Source organism: Dendropsophus ebraccatus, chromosome 1, assembly GCF_027789765.1.
Source record: "Dendropsophus ebraccatus isolate aDenEbr1 chromosome 1, aDenEbr1.pat, whole genome shotgun sequence".
Classification (NCBI taxonomy): domain Eukaryota; kingdom Metazoa; phylum Chordata; class Amphibia; order Anura; family Hylidae; genus Dendropsophus; species Dendropsophus ebraccatus.
Window position 1 is genome coordinate 134,663,087 of NC_091454.1, and position 19,867 is coordinate 134,682,953.

Consider the following 19,867-nt stretch of genomic DNA (forward strand, 5'->3'; position numbering starts at 1 on the left):
CGCAAAACGCACACATATACGGATTTCTCGCAGGTTGAAATCTGCACTACCAGACCTGCGGATTTCCGCGGAAAAATAAGCTGCGGATGCGGTAGGTGTGAACGCACCCTAAAGGGGAGAAACATGATGGCTGCAAAAGAGGATGAAGAAGACATGGAAGCTGTGATGGAGGGTTAAGGAGGAGGACATAGACACTGTGGTTGAGGGGGGGGGGGGATAGAGGCAGAGAAAGAGAAGTTCATAGAGGCAAAGAAGGAGGATGAAGAAGGGCATGGTGGCTGAGAATGAGGATGAAGGAGGCACCTCAGAAAGAGACAGAGGATGGAGGGGAGAAAAGAGGCTAAGGAGTATGATATAGAAGGATTTTTGAGACTGAGGAGGATGATGGAGACACAGCAGGGGGCATTATTACTATATGAAGAGTACAGCAGGAGGCATTAGTATTGTATGGAGAACACAGCAGGGGGCATTATTACTATATGAAGAGTACAACAGGAGGCATTAGTATTGTATGGAGAACACAGCAGGGGGCATTATTACTATATGAGGGCACATCAGGGGGCATAACCTTTGACCAGAGACTCTTTGGGTGGCAAATTCAGTGACATCTTTATTCAATTCTTCTTTGAACATGCATTGAATATTAGAAAACATAGCTGTATTGGTGAGCAGTATTGGAAAGTCTTTACCACTGAACGTCCGCTCTGAGTGTGAGAGATCGTTGTCATGTTAGCTAGGGCACTTACATGGAAGATCTCCATAATCAATTGAGAAAGGGACTGGGTAGGTTTGAGAATTTTTTTTAATCAATTTGGCTATATTCAGCAAGCTGATGTAGAATTTTTTTTATTTCAGATAAACTTTAGCCATTGTGCTGTAAGTGCCTCTCAGCATCTTCATGAGTTCAAGGTGCACCTGTGGTTGAGCCGGCTATTAAGGTAATTTGTAACCAGAGGAGGTTTTATCAGTGTGACTAAAATGATATGGGTTAGGTAAAGTAAGGAAATACATGTCTAAAGGCAGCCATAGAGAGTAGAATATTGCTGTCAACTTCGGTGGGACTGGTTCACCATCTAATGTGTATGGTAGCCCACCCCACCCCATTCCCATAACATTTTATACAAGGATTGGACAGTTGCAATTAAACTGCCCAATCTTTTTGTTGTAAGGAGATAAAAGCCAATGCTAACTACCAGCTTCCTTTTTTTTCCTACTGGAAACAACTGCATGCTCAGCCCAGTGTACTGTACATGTGTATGCAGCTTAAGATTCCATGATTATGTACTAATGACTGGCAGCTTGTTGTAACTCTTAAGGCCCTATTGCACGAAACGATTAACGGTCGTATTCGGCCGTTACGGCCGATAATCGTCCCGTGTAATAGAAGGCAATGATCAGCCGACATCGTTCATGTCGGCTGATCGTTGCGTCGCTTGTTTTTCAAACATGATGAAAAACAAGTGACTGGGATAGCAACGATCTGCTGCAGTCGCTCTGTGGACCGCCACTATCCTCTAGGACTGCCTGGATGATCTAGCAATCACCCGGGCAGCCCCCCTGCAACTCCCCGTGGCCCCTCCTGCACTCACCTGCTCGCTGCCGATATGTAGAATAGCGCTCGTTTGGTCCTCTGCATCGCCCCGTGGAATAGGGCCTTTAAAAAAAGGTTACAAGACCCTGTGTTGTATAGATGGGGTGAATTTATCTAAAGCAGTGCTTTACTTGTTGCCCTAATCTAAAATTCCCCTATGTAAAATCCTATTCAACTGAGGCCGTCATTCGGCATTCTCAAAAACTGAGCTGGCATACATTTGTAGCTGTAATTTACGTCATAGGCAGTGAGCTATGAATGAGGGGAAAGTGAACGCTGACCTGAAAGGACAGCGCTCGATTCCCTCTCATTATTGGGCTGTGTAATACAACCTTTAGAATGCCAAGTCTGAGAAACCTAGCTGTAAGGCATACTTACTAAATATTACAAATTGTCTGGAACATCTGAAAAAGTTGAGTTTTCCTAGAAACAATGAAGCATCATCAGTATACTAGCTAGGAACTGTGTGTGAATGACTAAAAAAAATGTGACAGTAGGAGGCAGTATATTGCACATACAACTTAATAGATACAGAGGCTGGAGCTGCTGTGTGTAGCTCACAGTTAATTGCCTAGACTAATGCTGGGTTTACACGGAACGATTATCGTTCGAATTTGCACGATAACGATCAAATTCGAACGATACTCGTACATGTAAACGCAGCGAACGATCGAATGACGAGCGAGAAATCTTTTATCTTGTTCTTAAATCGTCGTTCGCTAAAAACTCGCCGATCGTTCCGTGTAAACAGTCATCGCGCAAAAGTCCGGCCGCCGGCCGCTCGCAGCCCGGTCCCCCGCACGCAACCCGGCCCCCCGCTCATCCGCAGCCCCCTGCGCCCAGTCGATCGCCGCCCCTGCCGCCCCAATCGCTACCCCCGCCGCCCCGATCACCACCCCCGCCGCCGCTCCGATCGCCCCCGCCGCCCCGGCCACGAGCATACGTTACCTGCTCCGTGTAGCAGGTCTTCGAAATCCCCGGCTCCCCTCTTCAGCGCATTGATTGGCTGAAGAGATGAGCCGGGAATTTCAAACGGCTCCTCTTCAGCCAATCAGTGCTCCTCTTCAGCACTGATTGGCTGAAGAGGAGCCGTTTGAAATCCCCAGCTCCCCTCTTCAGCCAATCAGTGCTGCCGTGCATTGATTGGCTGAAGAGGAGCACTGATTGGCTGAAGAGGAGCCGTTTGAAATTCCAGGCTCATCTCTTCAGCCAATCAATGCGCTGAAGAGGGGAGCCGGAATTTCGAAGACCTGCTACGCGTAGCAGGTAACGTATGCTCGTGGCCGGGGCAGGGGGGCGATCGGAGCGGCAGCGGCGATCGGAGCTGCGCAGGAGGCTGCGGTTTAGCGGGGGGTCGGGCTGCGAGACCGCGATCGCAAAACGATTTTTCCGGACGATATATCGTACCATCTAAACGCTGATCGTTATGAAAAAAAAAATCATTACTCCGACATCATTAATTGTACGATCAGGCCAATTATCATTTTGTGTAAACCCAGCATAAGGGTCTATTTACACAGAAAGATTATCTGACAGATTATTTGCCAAATATTTGAAGCCAAAGCCAGGAACAGACTATAAACAGAGATCAGGTCATAAAGGAAAGCCTGAGATTTTTCCTCTTTTCAAATCCATTCCTGGCTTTGGCTTCAAATCTTTGGCAGATAATCTGTCAGATAATCTTTCTGTGTAAATGGACCCTAACTTAGGCTGGGTTCACACTACGTATATTTGAGGCTGTATTTGGTCCTCATGTCAGGTCCTCATAGCAACCAAAACCAGGAGTGGATTGAAAACACAGAAAGGCTCTGTTCACACAATGGTGAAATTGAGTGGATGGCCGTCATATAACGGTAAATAACTGCCATTAAATGACGGCCATCCACTCAATTACAACATTACATGAACAGAGCCTTTCTGTGTTTTCAATCCACTCCTGGTTTTGGTTGCTATGAGGACAAGACAGGAGGACCAAATACAGCCTCAAATATACGTAGTGTGAACATAGCCTAATTATGGTGCGTTTACACAGACAGATTTATCTGACAGATCTTTGTAGCCAAAGCCAGGAACAGACTATAAGCAGGGAATGGGTCATAAAGGAAAGACTAGAATCTCTCCTCTTTTCAAATCCATTCCTGGCTTTGACTTCAATAATCTGTCAGATAAATCTCTTTGTGTAAACGCACCATGATGCACTTCTACAAACCCACTAGTTCAATATCAGATCAAAGGGAAGACAATTTACTGGAAAGTTCTACGGCAATTAAGTATTATTGACTTGACATGATATATATAAAATATACCTGTCAGAACCTGAAACATTTCACATGTTGTAGTTTTGATCAGTGTGGGGCTAAGTGTTCAGACTGCTGATGATCATTAGAGATCAACAGGGAGAAAAGAACATGATGAAACACTTCTCTCCCCACTTTGCGCATGCAAACGAGACGGTCCCATAGATGTATATTGTCAGTCTGTCTTGGTCATTTGGCGCACAGCTGAGACAGAATGCACTTAACGTGCCCTTCTCCTGACTGATCAAAGCCTTTGATATGTCCTTTACATGCCTGTTTAAGTTCATATTAAACCATTTGGATGGGGAATTATCCCTTTATCAATATTTGTTGGCTGAAGAAGTAACAATTCTTTGACATTGTCACCCTAAGGGTATGTTCACACTGAGTAATACAGGCGGAATTCCGTGGCTGAGCTCTCCGCCATGGAATCCAACCTGCCTCAGTGTCTCTATAGGATGGTTTGCACATCTCCGCTAACGCCAGTCTTTGCTCGAAGAATTGACATGTCAATTCTTTGAGCAGAAAGCGACGGAAGCGGAGGCGTGCGAGCCATCCAATAGAGACACTGAGGCAGTTTGGATTTCATGGCGGAGAGCTCAGCCATGGAATTCCGCCTGTATTACTCAGTGTGAACAGGGCTGGCCTTTGGGGTGTGCGACCTGCTGAAAGGCCTTCAGGTAGAGAGACAGCTGAGACAGCCTCCTGTGGCTGTTCCTCCCAGGCTCCCCCCTGCCTCCTCTCCCCATGAGCGCCGCATACTGTACTATCAATCTTCTGTCCGCAAGCAAAACAGTCCTTGTACTTCTGGCACAGGGAGGAAGTACCAGCCCCGGAGCACCCTGAGCTTATTGCTGTGTGCGGTGCCAGGGACATGCCCAGGGAGCGCGCATCGGCCGGGGGTGACACTGCAGAAGAAGAGAGACGCAGCGGGGGAGCGAGGTGTTAGGTGAGTTGTGTGTTTTGTTTTAATCTGCATAAAGGGGAGCCAATCTATAAAGGGGGTAGACAATATAAGGGGGCAGACGATATAAGAGGGGCAATCTTTAAGGTGGGCAGACAATAGAAGGGGGGCAATCTATAAAGGGGGCAGACAATATAAGAGGGCAGATAACATAAGGGGGGACAACATAAAGGGAACAATCTATCACGGGGGACAACATAAGGGGTGCAATCTATAAGGCTGGAGACAACATAAGGGGGCAATCTATAAGAGGGGGCAATCTATAGGGGGGACAACATAAGTGGACAATCTATAAGGGGGGACAACATAAGGGGGCTATCTATAAGGGGGGACAACATAAGGGGGCCATCTGTAAGGGGGATGGACAACACAGGGGGGCATCTATAAGGGTGACAATATGGGGGCATCTATAAGGGAATGGACAACATGGAGGTCATTTATAAGGGGGACAACACAGGGGGGGCCATTTGTAAGAGAGGCAGAGGGGACAACTGTAAGGGGGACTACAAAGAGGGGGCCATCTATACGAGAGGGCTACAGATAGGGGGGCCATATAATATAGGGGGACTACACAGGGGGGTGCTCAAGGAGTTGCACATGGGGCCATATATAGGGAAGAATGAACAAGGGGCCATCTATAAGGTGGCTACACAGAGGGGGGCATATACTATAAAGTGGGGTCACATACAGTCAGCCTACTCACTAAATGAGTGTGTAAAGGGGCCAATACAGATGTGCAGTTTGTAGAGAGATGAGGATGGTGCTAGAGTGAGGAGTCTAATGTTTGTCTGGCGCACAGGGCGCCATCTACCTTAAGGCCGGCCCTGAGTGTGAACATACCCTTAGGGTGACAATGTCTAAGAATTGTTACTACTTCAGCTAACAAAGCAGTTTTCTAGTAAATTGCAGAAAGTTACCTAGACCTGAAGGAATATAAAGGCTAAAGGATTAGAACAATAAAGCATTCACATAATGCAACAGTCAATTAAATTTTTTTTATCATGTCTATTTTTTATCTATAAGTACATAAGTAAAAATAAATTCTCAAAAATAGTGAAATAAAATCATCAGATATAATAAAGTGACTGTTTCTACTTTACTACCACTATGCCTCTCTACAGCCTCATTACGGATTTCTAGAGGTCGTTATTTTTGCATATTTCCATTGTTACATGGAATATTTACATGAAGCCAAGTGCTATCTACTGTACAGTCCCTCAAGATGCAAGTCCTCAGATTAAAGCTCTTTGTTCATAGATGTTCCAAGTGTTATGTCCATTGTGACAAATCTTACAACTACCTGAATAAATGTCTGATGCTATCACTATTTCCACTCTAAGAACTTGTCTTTGTCTACAAATTATGACGAGACGCTGTGATCATTCCATTGCTTTCCGCACAGGAGAGGGGAGCGTTTCCATAGAGAAAATATCCGAGCCCCTTCCATAAGAGTGAGGAGGGGGAATGTGAGAGAGTGGTGGAGCAGACTTTCAAGTCCAAGGCAAGCTTCCTGATGATTTCTTTATCCTGAGAGGCAGAGAGAAGGGAGCGTCACTCATCAGCACTGCCACATTCAGGTGAGTCCACACTGTTACTGACACTTTAACTACAAGTCATCTCTAAGCTTGGGGAGGTTCTCTTTGCAGACTACATTCATCTCTTAGAGACCTATTGTGGTTTTGCAAATGACTTGTTCCTCTCCTTGGAAAGTAGAATAATGTTTCTAACAACTTCTTTGTTATGTTGTCACTTGAGCATAAAAGAAGATGAAGCGCCCAACTGCTAGAACTCTGAAGTTACCCTCTTAGATGTCTGCTTAGAATGTTTAGTCATTTTTTGTGCATTTTGTGGAGATGTTAAAGCAGAGACATGTTATACCTGAGTGCAAAAGTTATACATCCTGTTCGCACAATTCTATCTATCCATCTATCTACACAATTTACATTTACGAAAAAATGTTTGAATACAGAGTAAGCCAATATTAATAAACAAGGACAATCCACTGTTATGCAGACAGCTAATGGATGACCATTAAGACACATTAAAAAAAAACTGAGGAGAGTTGTGCGCTTAGGAAAGCCATAATCCTTCTCCCCCCAAAAAGCAAGAAGTTAGAGCAACCTGAGCTTCTGTATTCTTCTGTTCTTCAATTACTTTACAATCATCTGTCATCATCTGCAGGTCTAGAGATTGATCTATTAGTAGAAATATTATTGAATTCATATGCTAGTGAATACTGGAATCCTGGAATTACCTCATATATCCCAGATAACTATATTTGTAGGTTAAAATATATGTTTAAACTATACTTATACCAGATATACTGTATATCTACAATAAAACAACAAATAAAAGAATCCTGAAAACAGATATGAACTAAATGAGATATATAGATAGACTAACTTGCAAAAGGTCCCCGAGAGGGGATTGAAACATCTGAAATAACCCCCTTTATAAGGCTAATTTGAGCAGGAATACTGCTGTCTTCTTTGGATATATGAATTCTGGACTTTTGATCAGGGTCTGTGGTTCTGGGTGCATTTAGTACACCATTGCATTTTGAAGTGGTGCTTTTCTTAAAGGATAAATGGAAAATGGATAGATGAATGGATGAATAGTATTCGACAGATAGATGATCAATAGATAGGTAATGACTTTATGATTGAAACACATTTTTACAGCACCTGTACATTATAGAATGTGCACCATGTAAGATAAAACAGTGTATAACCACAAAAAATTGTTGTACAGGTATAAATGAGAAATTCTGTCCAATCGTCTAGCAAAATAGCAAGCTAAAACCCTTTATACTAAAGTCTTTAAACATTTAAACAGCACTATTGACGTGATGATCCAGTCTATAACAGCTACTGTATGTATGCCAGTGCATATAAATGTATCAAGGCTAATACTCAATCCTGGCTATTAGAAGGCAATCTAATGACTATTCTATTCCAGACTATAAGTCTATTAATAACCAAACATGCCCACCTCCCTCTAAAGTGTAAGCTCCTAGGTTGTGTTCACACATTCAGGTTTTTAATTGCAATTATTGAACAAAAAAGTCAGGAATTATTATTTTATTTTTTTTAAAGGGGAAGTCTCAGTCTTTGCTTTATACAAGTCCTCTATTTATGATCTGTCCTTCTTTATGTGTTCAATAATTGCAATTAAAAACCTGAATGTGTGAACACACCCTCAGTGTCAGATAGACTTGCATCATCTTTGTCCATCCTCATTTACAACAGAAATATCCATTACCGACCTATAGAGAACCAAGACAAATATTTCTGTAAATTATTATAATAGCTGCTTAGAGTTTTCATCACTCGCAGTGAACCCTTTTATGTCTGCTGAGGGGACAGCATCATTATCACAGCGACGTGTAAAATGTTTTCTGTCTTGTCAGAGAAAAGTGCTGAATTCAAGGAAAGCTGGCATCAAAGTGTGATTTATAGATTGCCACTAAAGTTGGGTACAACTGAACTTTGCAATTACATTATGCATAGGAATATATCACAGACTTGTAGTGCTCATCTATTTCCAGCATGTTGCAATGTTGTCTTTAAAGTCTGGTTATCTCTATAAACAAGTTTTCCTTACACAACATTATAATAATTACGGAGCGCAGTTACCACAGTAAACACATTCACTTCATTGATCTGACATGTATTAGTATTATTAAAGCCTAATTGCTGATTGCTATAGTAGTTGTCACATCAACTGCTTCCTATTTACGCTTTGAAAGTTTTTCCCTAGAGTCCGCTAACTAAACTAGAAAAATATAACCAGTTCATTTTAGAGGGGGAAAGTCGTGTTGAACACTCTCGGATCTACCAACAGTAAGCTATAGAATGGGAGGAGCTGGGGAGATTGATTTATAGTTCTGTGGGTGGTCCAACTCTGTAACTGACAGCTAAGTTGAATAAAAGACAAGGCTATCAATTTGTTCAGCACCTCCTGCTCTATAAGGATATGTTCACACTGAGTAAAACAGGTGGAATTTTGTGGCGGAACCCCCGCTGTGGAATCCTGCCTGTGTCAATGGGATGCCTTGCTTGCCTCCGCTCTCCACTCAAAGACTTGACAACCTGTGCACAGATAACATAGCACATTCGACAAGGCACATCCCTGTTAAGAGAAACCTGTTGCTGGGTAAGTTTATTGGTGGCTTCCTACTCACTAACCTATTCAGTAATAGCACACAGCCAATGGATCCACTCAAGTGTGATCAGGCTTGCAAGAAGCAGACAACTGCATTTCTTGTGCATTACTTCTGACTAGCAATTAGCACCATAGGCTGTCTCCATGTTTTCCAGAACTCCTTAGTGGTGCATCTAACTTTGTCAGCTATTGGTATCCAAATGCAGAGCAATCCAACTTGGATATGCTCCAGTTGCGCTCATCTCTACTTCTGACCAATCCAGAGAAATTTTGTTGCAGCCAGTGCAAATTGAAAGACATATGTTGGCCCTGATAGCACAACCTACTCTTGCTAAATTGTCAGTGAGGATACCAGGATTGGCATATGTGCATCATCTGAAGAAAGATTTGGACAGATCAAGAAGATTTCTTGTGAAGTACTGAAATGAAACTAATAAATCTAGTTCTACAGTTAGGGTGGGTTCACACTACGGAATCCACGTGGAGAATTTCCGGCTGATTCCGTCCCTTGTACCCATTCGCGCCCGTGCCATAGACATCATTCTATGGCTGGGTCGATTACGATGTCCGCCAAAAGAATTGACATTAACTTCTCTGCACGGATTGGGTAGTGTGAACCCACCCTTAGGGTATGTGCACACTGAGCAATTCTCGAGGAATTGTAGCTGAAAGTTTTCAGGCAGAATTCAAGCAGAATTTAAGCCCCCCATTGACTTCTATAGGATTCCTCTAGCAGATCTACAGCAGAAAATTCTGCTCGGAAATTCTGCAGTGTGAACAACAGAGCAGAAAACCCATTGAACACAATGGGACTTTGCTCTGTACATATTTTACGGGAGGAATTTCAAGCTGAATTTCAAGCTGAATTCCTCGCCTTTTCCTCAGTGTGCACATACCCTTAGGGCTCATGCACACTGAGCAAAAGGCGAGGAATTGAAGAGGAATCTGCTCCTAAATTCTGCTTGAAATTCCTCCCGTAAAATATGAACAGAGCAATGTCCCATTGTGTTTATTGGGATTTCTGCTCTGCTGTTCACACTGCAGAATTTCTGAGCAGAATTTTCTGCCGCAGATCAGCTTTCTGTCCAAGGGTATGTGCACACGGAGCAATTCTCACGGAATTCCGCCCGAATTCCGCCATAAAAAGCGGGCGGAATCCGCGTGGAATTCCGCCCGTGTAAATGCAACATTGCTCTTTCCATAGAGAACAATGGGATTTCCGACTGCCCGTGCACACAGAGTAAATTTCCGTCCGGAATTCCGCGCAGAATCCGCATTCCGCCCGAAGAATGTACATGTCAATTCTTTGGGCGGATTCCGCTAGAGGAATCTTATAGAAGTGAATGGGGTTTGAATTCTGCTGGTAATTCCGCTTGCATTCCGCTTGATTTCCGCGCGGATTCCGCTCGAATTCCGCTCAAATTCCGCTCGAATTCCGCTCGAATTCCGCCAGAGCAGAATAGGCGAGGAATTTCAAGCAGAAATTTTTCAGCTACAATTCCTCGAGAATTGCTCAGTGTGCAAGGGCCCCAAAGAAGTAACATGTCACTTCTTTTGGCACAATCTGCTAGAGGAATCCTATAGAAAGTCAATGGGGCTTGAATTCTTCTTAAAATTCTGCTTGCATTCTGCTTGAATTCCACTCGAATTCAGTTCAAATTCAGCTCCTATTCTGCTCCTTTTCTGCCGGAGCAGAATAGGGGTATGTGCACACTGAGTACATAGGACGGAAATCCGTCACGATATCCGGCGCTCGCAGCCACTTGCGGACAGTGGCGGGCGCGCTCGTCTCCGCCCGCGCCATAGACTTCATTCTATGCACGGCCAGATTCCTTCCTCTGCCCAAAGAATGAACTCGATCATTCTTTGGGTGGAGGAAGGAATCCGCCCGTGCATAGAATGGGGACTACGGCACAGGCGGAGACACGCGCACCCGACACTGTCCGCGAGCAGGTGCGAGCGTCTAATTACGCGATGGACTTTCCGTCCTATTTACTCAGTGTGCACATACCCTAGAAGAGGAATTTCAAGCAGAAATCTTCAAGCAGAAATTCCTTGTCAATTGCTCAGTGTGCATGAGCCCTTAAATAGAAGAATCTAGGTTGTATTTCCTCTGCTTTGATCATTAGTTGTCAATTTTCTTATAACACTTAATGAAGACTCTCTATGTACATATTGACAAACAAATAATCTTATTCCTCGTGACAGCTGCTGTATTACACATTGTTTTGGTTCATTGGGTATTAAATACAATCAAAGGTTTATTATCAAAATCTTAGTAAATACAATGTGACCAAGGCACAGGGATAGTGGAAAATAAACTTAAGTGTGTTCTGGAGTTGGTAACCACCATAGGCCAGGCATGTTGGGGGGGGGGGGGGGGGGGCATACAGGATCCATGGGCCCTGTACAGTTTTTTTGCTATAGGGACCCATGAATCCTAGCTATGTCCCTGTCCAAGAGCATATTGTCTATTGAACTCTTCTGTTGCTTGAGAAAACCACAAACCACTAGAATGTGTTTTTTTCTACTTTCTCTGCAAATAAACAGGGGACACCACCCTCCAGTGGTGAATGTATCAAAAGACTTGTTCTTTTCTGCACAAGGATTAATAATAATTATTAAATATCAAGCATAAAAGAGCATATAAAAAGAAGTGATTTTGTCACCCAAACACAGGTGACTTTACAAGCAGCCATTAGACAATTTTAAAGGTATTACCTTTCCTTGATCCCTGATGCCCCACTTTTGGCTCTGTCTCGCCTCGAAAGTATAACTTCCCAGACAAGAGAGGCGAGTGCCATATCACAATCATCTGCATATAATAAAAATCATGCAGCTATTGGCCATCGCATGAAACTGTCCCTCTCTTCTAATCAGTTATGCTTCCAAGACAAGACCAAGTGAGAAGTGGAACACTAAGGAACAAGTCTGTGGTTTGTGGTTTCATTAGCTGTGAAAATAGTTTTAACCATTGGTGGACAGGGTCACCAACACAGGGCTTCTCTACCATTAAAGCTACTCTGTACCCACAATCTGACCCCCCAAACCACTTGTACCTTCAGATAGCTGCTTTTAATCCAAGATCTGTCCTGTGGTCTGTTCAGCAGGGGATGCAGTTATTGTCATAAAAACAACTTTTAATCCGGCAGCGTTGTTTTTAATCCGGCCGGGGCTTACATTTGTAAATGTATTAGGCTGGCACACCCTCTCTGTCCTTCCTCCCCACCCTCCTCATCATTAGGAATGCTCCAGGCAGATTGCTTCCTATTCCCCACCTGTGAGAGGACAGCACATGGGCTGTATCGTTAAGACACCTGTGCAAAGCTCAAACAGCAGTAAATGTTCCTGGATCATTCCTAATGATGAGGAGAGTGGGCAGGAAGGACGGAGAGGGTGTGCCAGCCTAATGCATATACAAATGTAAGCCCCGGCCATTAGACACAGCGCTGCCGGATTAAAAGTTGTTTTTATGACAATAACTGCATCCCCTGCCAAATGGACCCCAGGACAGATCTTGGATTAAAAGCAGCTATCTGAAGGTACAAGTGGTTTGGGGGAGACAGATTGTGGGTACAGAGTCGCTTTAAATCCCCCTCTCCTCATCTGGGTCTGATGCTGTAATCCAAGCCCCTTGTGATGTCACATAGAGTGGCCTGGGGGACTGTGGGGCATGGTGATCTGGCATCCTGATCCCAGTAAAGGAAGTGCCAGACCGAGCCAGGGAGAAGGGGGCTCCCCAGTGCCCCTCTTCTGACTCACCTTGGAAGCATACCTTACAAGAAGAGAGAGGCAGATGCATGCAATGGCCAATAGCCGCATGATGTTACCACACGCACATGTGGTTTAGCCCACAAGCATTGATTATGATATTGGACCCGGCATACATTCGAGACGAGACAGAGCCAAAAGTGGGGCACCAGGGACTAAGGAAAGGTTATTTAAGATTGTCTAATAAAGTGAAAATATTGTTTTACTAACATAAATCACACAGAACTGCATGTGGGAAAATGAGAATTCAAGTCCAGGGCAAAACCAGAAAAGAGTATAGTAAAATGGTTACTGCCAGATCTGAAGCAGGGAAGACCAATTCAATTATGGCTGTCGTCACATATGGCATTTTTCCAGATGTTAATCTACTCAGGACAGGGGCAAAAATGGTCTTTATAGTAAAATTGTTCAGTGTACACTATGTAAATGTACTCACTGTATATACTGACAGCAGTTCCCCGTGTACTTCATAGAGCTACAATCAGAATTCCCTCCCCCAGGCTGTGCTGCCCTGCTCTGTGGTGAGTCTTTCCATACGTTGGCTGAGAATGGAGGAGCATGTGACCATGTCCCGCCCCCAGTGTCCACCACTGAGCCTGTATATGCCTATGGAGGACACAGGGGGAGGGGCATGGCCACATGCTTCTCTATGTCGGCAATATTATGGACAGAACCACCACGGAGCATGGAGATACAGCCTGGAGGAAGGGCATTTGAATTTAGCTCTATGGGGCACACAGGGAGCGGCTGTCAGCAAGTGCTGTGAGTACAGTTACTAATACTGTAATACTGTACTCAGGGGCGTAGCTAATGTCCCTTGTGCCCTGGTGCAAGAGGTCAACTTGCCCCCCCCCCCCGTTCCTCGACTAAGCGATGCGATACATAGATAATAGCTAGAGCCGATATTACCAATAATACAAGTATATAGGAAATATTATCACCATACATATTACCGCCATACTGTTACTAACCAAATCCTGTATACTGAGACCAATATTGCCAATAATACCAGTATACAAGGGGGAAATATTACCACCACACCACTACCATCACCACCATATTGTTACTGACCAAATCTAGTATACTAAGACCAATAAAACACTGTACCAAATTACAAGTAACAAATAATACCACCACATACTGACTAACACCACCACATATTGACTAACACCACCACTGCTACTGACTAACATCCATTGTGCACAGATCACTATCACCTCATCCAGTCATATAGAGGCTGACCCAGCCCTACACAGGTCCTGTACACCATATACATTGCAGTGCAGTTATATCAAGTGACTCAAAGGGGACGTCTTCTCTGATCGGAGTTGTTTCCTTTTCATCTTCTCCATCTCTCCTGGGCCATTATGTGAACTTCTCTGAGCCACGAATCCACAGAATCTGCCAGACAAACATATTAGGTACCTCACAGTGACACCATCCTCATCTCTCTACAAACTGCACATCTGTAATGGCCCCTTTACACCCTCATTAAAGTGACTGTACCACCAGGCCCAGGCTGAAGCACTGGAGGCAGGCCGACCCACCCTTAGTGGGAGGAAACCCCCGCCTCTCTATGATAGGGTTCCATTGATTCTAATGGAGTCACATCATGGAGGGGCTGGGGGTTTTTCCCACTGGGGGTGGGTCGGCCCGCCTCCAGTGACTCAGACTCAGCCTGCCCTATAGTATACGCCCCCCCCCCCCCTGTGTAGTCCCCCTTATAGATGCCCCCCTCTGTGTGGTGTCCCATACAGATTGCGCATTTCTGTGTTTCCCCCTTACAGATGCCCCAAGTTGTCCCCCTCTGCCCCGCTTTTAGATGGCCCTCTGTGTTGTCCCCCTTATAGATGGCCTCCCTTATAGATGCCCCCCTTACAAGGCCTTACAAGGTTTTTTTTAAAACATGATACAGGGGTTACATTACAGGATTAAATAATTAAAATAAAGCGCTTACAGACTAGGAGGACTGGGGGTGACACAAGGCAGTAAGTGCTTTATTTGCATATGGTCCAGCCATTGTGCATAGAATCTGAAAAAGCTAATAAGTGTTGGGTGAGCCAGTCACCCGCTAATGTCTGAGTACAGGTACAAAGTGCATGGAACCATCTGAGGTATAGAGTAGAAGGCGAAGGGATAGCAGAGGAGGAGACAAATTTAAGGAATATTATAAGTGTGCCTAAAAAGATTAATTTTTAGGACACACTTGAAACTGAGTGTTGGGAATGAGTCTGAGGTCTTTGGGTAGAGCATTCCAGAGAACTGGTGCAGCACGAGACATTTCTTGGAGGCGGGAGTGTGAGGTTCTATTTATGGAAGAAGTTAGTGTAAAATCATTAGGAGAATGCAGAGCACGGGAAGGATGATAGGTGGACATGAGGGAGGAGATGTATGGAGGGGCAGAGTTGTGGAGAGCTTTATGTGTGAGGGTGAGGAGTTTAAATTGAATTCTGGATTTAACGGGCGACCAGTGCAGTGACTAGCATAGGGGGAATACATCAGTGTAACCGCTGGAGAGGAAGATGAGTCTGGATGATAGATTCAGGATAGATTGAAGAGAAAAGAGTGTAGAAAAAGGAAGACAGATTAGTAAGGGTTACAATTGTCAAGACGAGAATGGATCAGGGCAACAGCAAGAGTCCAAACTGTATCAATGATAAGAATGATGGTGGATTCAGGAGTGCGCAAGAGCTAGCGTAACTCCCAGACATCTAAATTGATGCACAGGAGTGATGCTAGTACCACAGACTGAGGGTGAGATGTCGGGTTTGGTTTGGTTAGAGGGAGGAAATACAAGAAGTTCGAAGTTCAGTCTTAGAAGGATTGAGTATAAGAAATAAAAGGTCATCATTTTAAAGAGAGCAGATAGACAGTAACTGGTGTTTTGCAGTAATGCAGGGGTGATGTCACAGGAAGAGACGTATAGCTGGGTGTCATCAGTGTAGAAATGGTATTAAAAGTCAGACCTGCTGATGGCCTTTCGAATGGGGACTGTAAATTGGGAGAAGGGGTGTAGACCCAGGGCTGCTCCCTAGGGAATCCAAACATTAAGAGGTAAAGGACTCCAGTGGTGAATTTGTAGTTTTCATGGGTATAGGCATGTGCAATTCTTTTTTATGAATAAGCATTTTATCCCCTTTCATTACCTAATTGTGGTCAGGAGACTTTGCTCCTTTGACAAGTGAATTAGTCCGTGTTCTTAGGGGGTAATTTTATCCATGTGGTTTCAGCTACAATTACGGCAGACTATGCCTTTTCATAATTTATGAATCCCTTATCAACCATTGGCTTTTTAATCCCATGTGATTGAATCTGAGTTTTTCAAACATCACAAATAAGGCAGGCAATATGGTGGTGTCCCTATGTGGGTCTCATCTAGTATGACCACCTTGCACAAAAGGAATAGCGGACCTGATGCACACATTTGTGCTAAATGACAGTATAAAAATCTTGATTGAAATAGACAAAATATCTTCCTTCAACTCTTACATAAAAACAACTAACATACCCATCAGATATACATGTATGCCGTAGCAATACAAACTGCACCCTGGGAAACAGGCTACATAAACAGTAGGTACATACACCTAATATTATTCCTGTAATTTATGGATCATTGGATGATTTTTACTAACATAATTATTTATTAGATTTTACTTAGTTGATTATTTCCTTTGCAATTTTTTATTAGACCAAAAATAAGGTGCAGCAGGCTTTAAGGTGACTCTGTACCCATTGCATTTATTGTCCTAAAAAACTACTTTTAAATTTGCACCCCTGTGCCAAATGGCCGTGGCCTACAGTATCTGTTCCCTAACTTTGCACCACCTCTACATCCCACCTCCCATCATTAGGAATGCCACTGGCAGGATATTTCCTATTCCTCTGCAGTGAACACTGCACAGGTGCCTTAACGATCCAGCCCGTGTGCAGTGTTCACAAAGGTGATGAATAGGAAATTACCTGCCTGGGGCATTCCTAATGATGAGGAGGGCGGGGAGGAGGGACAGAGAGGTTGTGCCAGCCTAATGCATAGTCATTCTAGGCCACGCCAGTTTGGCACAGGGCTGCAAGTTTAAAAGTTGTTTTTTAGGACAATAACTGCATCACCTGCTGAACGGACCGAAGGACAGATCTTAAATTAAAAGCAGCTATCTGAAGGTACAAGCGGTTTGGGGGTCAGATTGTGGGTACAGAGTCGCTTTAAATTGTTTCTATTTGCAAGAAGATGACCTGAACACATTATAGACATTCATTATCCAAGCTCTGGAAGGAAAACTCGGACAAGGAAAGACAGAGTTGGTGACTCTTATTAATGCTTGTGATATGCCTTTTTATGCTTGACATTTTGTAGGTTTAAAAACTAATGCACAGAAGAGGGATTCTTGTGGTACTTTAACTACCGTTAGGCCGGTGTCCCCTGTGTTTCCTATTTGCAGAGACTTTAGAAATAAAGTGTTTCGGTGGTGTGTGTTTTTCACTAATAACAAAAATCTTAGATCGGTCCTGTGCTCTTGGACTATAGATCACTGTTGGCACAACTACTGCAAGTACTACATGTGTTACAACTTTTCCATCTCTGAAATTGAAATTGTTCCCTTCAAAATTATTTTTAAGCCAACCTAGTGACAGAAATTTGTACAGATCTGTAAAAACAATGTAAAAGAATGTAAAAACTCCACACATCCGATACTTAGCTGCTGTAAGTCCTGCAGGAAGTGGTGTAGCCTTTTAGTCTGACATGATGCTCTTGCTGCTACCTCTGTCCATGTCAGGAACTGTCCAGAGCAGAAGAGGATTTCTATGGTATACTACCACTCTGCATAGTTCCTGTCACAGACAGAGGTGTCAGTAGTGAGCACTGTGTCAGACTGGAAAGACTACACCGCCAGGGTATACAGCAGCTTATTAGTACTGGAAAGCTTCAGGTTTTTTTCAGAGAAGCCATAAACCAATCTGTAGAACCTTCTGGTACCAGCTAATATAAAAGAAATCTTTTTTTTTTCTCTGGAGCGTTAAATGACTGTTGATCCGCAGTCGATTAAGGGCAGCCTTGGGTCCCTTACAGGAGATCAGGTCTTGTTTGTTATTATTTCTTCTAACAGCTGGGACATACAGTACAGACCAAAAGTTTGGACACACCTTCTCATTCAAAGAGTTTTCTGTATTTTCATGACTATGAAAATTGTAGATTCACACTGAAGGCATCAACACTATGAATTAACACATGTTGACTTAGATACTTAACAAAAAGTGTGAAACAACTGAAAATATGTCTTATATTCTAGGTTCTTCAAAGTAGCCACCTTTTGCCTTGATTACTGCTTTGCACACTCTTAGCATTCTCTTGCTTCAAGCAGTAGTCACCTGAAATAGTTGTCACTTCACAGGTATGCCCTGTCAGGTTTTATAAGTAGGATTTCTTGCCTTATAAATGGGGTTGGGACCATCAGTTGTGTTGTGCAGGTGGATATAAAGCGGATAGTCCTACTGAATAGACTGTTAGAATTTGTATTACGGCAAGAAAAAAGCAACTAAGTAAAGAAAACGAGTGGCCTTCATTACTTTAAGAAATGATGGTCAGTCAGTCCGAAAAAATTGGGAAAACTGTGAAAGTGTCCCCAAGTGCAGTTGCAAAAACCATCAAGCGCCACAGAGAAACTGGCTGACATGAGGACCGCCCCAGGAAAGGAAGACCAAGAGTTACCTCTGCTGCGGAGGAGAAGTTCATCCGAGTCACCAGCCTCAGATATCGCAGGTTACCAGCAGCTCAGATTAGAGACCAGGTCAATGCCACATAGACTTCTAGCAGCAGACACATCTCTACCACAACTGGTGAGAGGAGACTTTGTGCAGCAGGCCTTCCTGGTAAAATAGCTGCTAGGAAACCACTGCTAAGGTCAGGCAACAAGCAGAAGAGACTTGTTTGGGCTATGAATGGACATTAGACCAGCGGAAATCTGTATTTTGGTCTGATGAGTCCAAATTTGAGATCTTTGGTTCCAACCACTGTGTCTTTGTGCGACACAGAAAAGGTGAACGGATGGACTCTACATGTCTGGTTGCCATCGTGAAGCATGGAGGAGGAGGTGTGATGGTGTGGGGGGGCTTTGCTGGTGACACTGTTGGGGATTTATTCAAAATTGAAGGCATACTGAATCAGCATGGCTGCTACAGCATCTTGCAGCGGCATGCTATTCCATCTGGTTTGCGTTTAGTTGGACCATCATTTATTTTTCAACAGGACAATGACCCCTAACACCTCCAGGCTGTGTAAGGGCTTTTTGACCAAGAAGGAGAGTGATGGGGTGCTATGAGATGGTTTGGGGTGACCTGGACCGCAGAGTGAAGGCAAAAGGGCCAACAAGTGCTAAGTATCTGTCAGGAATCGAGCCGCACGCTCTGCCCCTGCCTCTGCCGAGGCGCGCGGTTCAGCTGGGAGGGACGCTGATGGCGTACGTGGTTATGGGCAGGGCCGGTTGCTGAGGGCGCGCCTACGGCTTCCTTAGCAGCCGGTCTGCTGTTTGTGCGCCGCGGCGCTTTTAACCTTTTAGTCCGTTTCTGGTTTTGTTACATTCTTTGGTTACGTCTTCTGTGATCCACTCCATGTTTTTCAGTTCTCTCTGCACTTTCTTGCTGTGGCTCATTCACTTATTTGTTTCTGCTGTGTTCTGACTGACACCTGACACCTAGCCAGTTAGCTGTCAGCACCTAGCTTCCTGCTCACTATAAATCCCAGCCCCTTCCCTCACTCCAATGCCTGTGATAGCGCCTTGAGCCTAGACCTAGCAATCCTCTGACCCAGTACTTCCCAACCTTTTCCACCTCGGGGCACCCCTACTAAATAATGTTCTACAAAATAAGAAAACCGTCATACAGTGACTCACAGGTGACGTCTTCTTTGATCTGAGGAGTCACTTTCCCTTTTCCTCACCATCCGCCATGATGATTCCTTCCAGATACGTTTCATCTCTTCAGAACCTGCGAGACAAACAATTTAGGCTCCGCACATTTCTAGCAACTTCCTTTTCTTTCTCCCTCCTGTCGGCTCCCAAAGTAACTGCGCTGTTTGGTGTTATG

General features: G+C 44.1%; 1 protein-coding gene across 3 annotated transcripts in view; it reads left to right on the top strand.

Moving 5' to 3' along the window:
* The window catches only part of UCN3 (urocortin 3), a 52,893-nt gene that overhangs the window by 16,683 nt on the left and 16,343 nt on the right, over window positions 1-19,867 (top strand). For 2 of the 3 annotated variants that reach the window (XM_069956217.1, XM_069956219.1), the window contains exons 2-3: window positions 856-938; window positions 6,255-6,429. The gene's annotated coding sequence lies outside the window, so the exon portion shown is untranslated. Of the gene's footprint in view, window positions 1-854; window positions 939-6,254; window positions 6,430-19,867 lie in introns of those variants that run through there. The other variant, XM_069956218.1, reaches the window with a different exon arrangement.